General features: G+C 38.3%; 1 protein-coding gene across 1 annotated transcript in view; it reads right to left on the bottom strand.

Moving 5' to 3' along the window:
* The window catches only part of LOC107685057 (ethanolamine kinase 1-like), an 81,180-nt gene that overhangs the window by 1,491 nt on the left and 74,796 nt on the right, over window positions 1-4,893 (bottom strand). The window lies entirely within an intron of this gene.

Genomic DNA, 4,893 nt, shown 5'->3' with positions numbered 1-4,893 from the left:
TGCACAACAAAATGCAAGATCACAATGCAAAAAAAAAAAAAGGGGAATTAAATTTAAAAAAGAAAAAAAAAAAAAAAAAAAAAAACAGAAAGAGAGCACTACATAAACATAAAAAAGCAGAGAAAACAAACAAAACCCTGATTTTCTTTAAAATTTACTAAAGTAATTGACATCTACATGGTTTATTCCATATTTAACTTTAAAAAATGCTGTCGATTATTGATTCAACAGAATATTTTAAAAATAATAGTAATAATAATACAATAAATAAAATAATACAAATTAAAACGACAGACATTAGGACATTTAACCTGTTAACCTGCTCCCCCCATTTTGGGACTCACAGCTAAAAATGACCTACCTAACTTTACATGGTAACAGTTCCTGACAACAGTGTGCTACACACACAATTTAGGTATATTTGGAAAGAAGACACCTTAGGCTTTACTATTCATACCACACTGAATGTTTTTTTTTTCATATACAAATACATGAAATCTGTCCTTGAGCAATCCAGAAAATTAATGGGTTGAAAGTCACATGTCTCATGAGTTTATATTTCAAATTTGAAGAAGATACCATGAAAAATGAGATTCCTGCAGCCATTGTTCTGAGACTATGTCTATATGTAGAACCCTTACAAATGTAAGGGTTCTACAAACTATTTTAGTCATTATACATACCACTGCATACTTTTTTAATTATAAAATAATAGACTGAATCTTAGACATCGTATAAGTGATTTATTTGAGCACTAGAAAAATACAATAAGAATAATTTTTGAGTAATAAGAAGGAAAAAAAAAGAAGAGAGAAAAAAAAGAATTTGCTTTGTATTTCAAGTACATACTCTGATTGCCAGACATACAGCATTCACACTGATAGCTGGTCATACAGTCAGTAATCACATGCTGATGTGTGGTCATACAGATGATAATCATACAGATGGCCAGTCATATAGTCAATAGTCACACTCTTATGGCCGTTCATATAGACAGCATTCACACTGATAGCTGGTCATACAGTCAGTAATCACACGCTGATGTTGGTCATACAGATGGTAATCATGCAGATACAGCCACATTCCCCACAAAACACACACACTATATATGAAAAATGTTGAAGAAAAAAATAATTATTTGTGCAAAAAGCCGATCGCTAAGTTACGCCCCCATCAGATCACAGTGTGCATGACGAGCTGTCACGAGAGAGCACCAGAATTCAAATAAACAAGATTCCGCATATTTTTTACTTTTTTTTTAAGCGGAAAGAGTTGATAATGCTCAAAAAGATAAAAAGTTATAGACACTGAAGTGCCTTGAAAAAAATTGTACCACACTGAATGTTTTTTTTATTTCATATACAAATACATGAAATCAGTCCTTGGGCAATCCAGAAAAGTAATGGGTTGAAAGTCACATGTCTCATGAGTTTATATTTCAAATTTGAAGAAGATACCATGAAAAATGAGATTCCTGCAGCCATTGTTCTGAGACTATGTCTATATGTAGAACCCTTACAAATGTAAGGGTTCTACAAACTATTTTAGTCATTATACATACCACTGCATACTTTTTTAATTATAAAATAATAGACTGAATCTTAGACATCGTATAAGTGATTTATTTGAGCACTAGAAAAATACAATAAGAATAATTTTTGAGTAATAAGAAGGAAAAAAAAAGAAGAGAGAAAAAAAAGAATTTGCTTTGTATTTCAAGTACATACTCTGATTGCCAGACATACAGCATTCACACTGATAGCTGGTCATACAGTCAGTAATCACATGCTGATGTGTGGTCATACAGATGATAATCATACAGATGGCCAGTCATATAGTCAATAGTCACACTCTTATGGCCGTTCATATAGACAGCATTCACACTGATAGCTGGTCATACAGTCAGTAATCACACGCTGATGTGCGGTCATACAGATGGTAATCATGCAGATACAGCCACATTCCCCACAAAACACACACACTATATATGAAAAATGTTGAAGAAAAAAATAATTATTTGTGCAAAAAGCCGATCGCTAAGTTACGCCCCCATCAGATCACAGTGTGCATGACGAGCTGTCACGAGAGAGCACCAGAATTCAAATAAACAAGATTCCGCATATTTTTTACTTTTTTTTTAAGCGGATGGTCTCATTCAGTTTGTGACACTGTATGCTATAAAACATGTTGTTTTTTACTACCAAGATGCAGGTTTTTGAGCGTAAGTTATTCCATAACGGATACAAACAATAACTCTCCCCGAAGAAATGAGACATAAACAAAGGAATAACCATCCATATTACAACATGCAACATGGGATGTTGTTTAGCCTTTCTAAGTAAACTGGGATTTACAGCAGTGGATGCGTTTATGACTCATTATTACAATGAATCTGGTATGTTCTGCGTTTTTATTATGCATGTTTACACAAATTTAGCAAATACATTCCTTATATGCTTTCCATTGAAAAACAGCGATCTATTGTCGATGCTTGAGGCTTAGACCTTTAGAATGATGTATAGTTTGTCAAGATTAATTTTGTCCCTTTTCATTTAATCTATTCGTAAACATTGACACGTGCAAACAAAGAGCGTTCAGTGCGCCCGCGTCCAGGTGCGGGTTATCAGGTTAAGCATATTTTATAAACACTGTCCTGTTTTGACCCCCCCCTTATTGAAACGTTCTGTTTAAATAGGCATGGTGGTTTGTAGACTCAGAAATAAACGCCCACTGCTATGATTGGCTAATAGTTGTGTGAAATATTTGCTTTCACCAGAGGTGTAGGAAAGGGGTTGAGGGCACAGGTGGAGGATCTCATCCCCCTGATGGTGTCCTCAACCTCATGTTGAGTGACTTCTGAGAAGCAGCAGAGCAGCCTCGAAATACCAGACTGCGGGTCAGCAGTTGGGGCAGACAAGGAGGAGGGAACAAAAAGGGAGGAGCTTTTTTTGGCAATTTTGGTTTTAAAAACGGTCATAAAATCGTTGCATTGTTCCTCTGTAGCTCCTGTGAGTGGAGCAATTTGAGGTTTAAGGAGATGATTTATGGTGGAGAACAACTGTTTGGAATTGCCAGAACTATTTTGAATAATGTTTGAATAGTACTGTGACCATGCTTTTTTGATGGACTTCAAATAAGCTTTTTGGTGGTCCCGATAGGCCATACGGCCGCTCAAGGGCACGTCCAGCTGCCTTCATTTTCCGCAGGTCACTTATGAACCAGGGAGCTGAGTGGGAAAACATAATTGTCCTAACTTTGATGGCTGCATGGAGATCAAAAATGCTGCTCAATGTCTTATTATAAAATTCCACAGATTCAGTGACTGATGAGACATTTACAGAAAGGAGATGTTGAAGACTTAAGGTCAGGTTTCCTGTGTTAATGTTTTTCAGGTTTCTGAAACGTATTTTTCATTTGGGCTTGATGTGGGAAAAGGCAGAGACAGAAAAGGCAGCTCCATGGAGATGACCTTATGGTCAGATACACCCAGATCATACACAAATGGTGCACTTAGAGGGGCAGACTCAGTAATGAGCAAATCAAGAATGTTCCCTTTGGTGTGTGTGGGTTTAAGCAGTCCAATAACTGCAAGAATTATGTAGCAAGATGGCACGAGGGGTTGTTGACATGAATGTTAAAATCTCCAAGTATTATTATATTGGAAGAGGTTGCACAGAAAGTAAAAAAAAATAACTGGGTGGCCGGTAGAGTACTGTCATTGGGAAAGGGGGCTTACAATTAAATGCCAGACATTCAAAGGACGACAGCTCAGGGAGGGCCAGAGAGGACAGATCCAGATGACTGCGATAGATGACAGCCAGGCCACCACCACGGACAGTGCTACGGAGCTTTTTGGAAATAAAGGTAGGCAGGGGGACAGGTCTCATTTAAAACAGAAAAAAAACATCTGGTTGATGCCAGGTTTCTGTGAGGCACATTATGTCCAAACTTTTGTCCCGAATGTGATCATGTATGAAGCAGGATTTGTTTGTGAGGGATTGTGTATTAAACAGTTCAATTTTAATGTTTGATAAAACCGCGTGTCTCTGTACTCCCAACGTTGACATCAGCAAACCGCTCACCCACACGATGCCATACACGCTGTCTGCCATCTGCCCTGTACAGTGAAAACTGGGATTCATCCGTGAAGAGAACACTTCTCCAAAGTGCCAGGCACTATCGAATGTGAGCATTTGCCCACTCAAGTCGGTTACGACGACGAACTGCAGTCAGGTCGAGACCCCGATGAGGACGACGAGCATGCAGATGAGCTTCCCTGAGACGGTTTCTGACAGTTTGTGCAGAAATTCTTTGGTTATGCAAACCGATTGTTGCAGCAGCTGTCCGGGTGGCTGGTCTCAGACGATCTTGGAGGTGAAGATGCTGGATGTGGAGGTCCTGGGCTGGTGTGGTTACACATGGTCTGCGGTTGTAAGGCCGGTTCGATGTACTGGTTGAGTTCAGCTCATGAAAAATGGGGGCAAAAACAAAAGTGTTGCGTTTATAATTTTGTTCAGTGTAGTATGGCACACTTTTTCTTAGCGTCCGTTTCCATAGTGACTCATCAATTCATCGCTCTGTTGTGAATGTCTTGAGTGTTAACCAGGAACATACTCTTAGTTGAATGAACTTACTCCCGGAAACGTTTTTGGAACCAACATACCTCAAGTAAACAAGGTTTGGGTTAATCATCCTATAAGATAGGGTTTAGAAGATGGTAAGTTAACCTTGCTTTCTGGAATACACCCCTGATGGCGTTCGAGAGTTTGTTTGTGTTAGTCCACCAAAATCCAATCAAAATATAGCAAACATTAAACTGGGCCCTGGAATGTGCTGTTTACCACACTGATCTCCTCAGACAACTTTTTTTTTTTTTTTTTTTTTCTGGTCCAT

The sequence above is a fragment of the Sinocyclocheilus anshuiensis genome, unplaced genomic scaffold, assembly GCF_001515605.1.
Source record: "Sinocyclocheilus anshuiensis isolate Anshui unplaced genomic scaffold, SAMN03320099.WGS_v1.1 scaffold749, whole genome shotgun sequence".
NCBI classification, from domain to species: domain Eukaryota; kingdom Metazoa; phylum Chordata; class Actinopteri; order Cypriniformes; family Cyprinidae; genus Sinocyclocheilus; species Sinocyclocheilus anshuiensis.
This window is presented reverse-complemented; position numbering and strand designations above follow the sequence as displayed.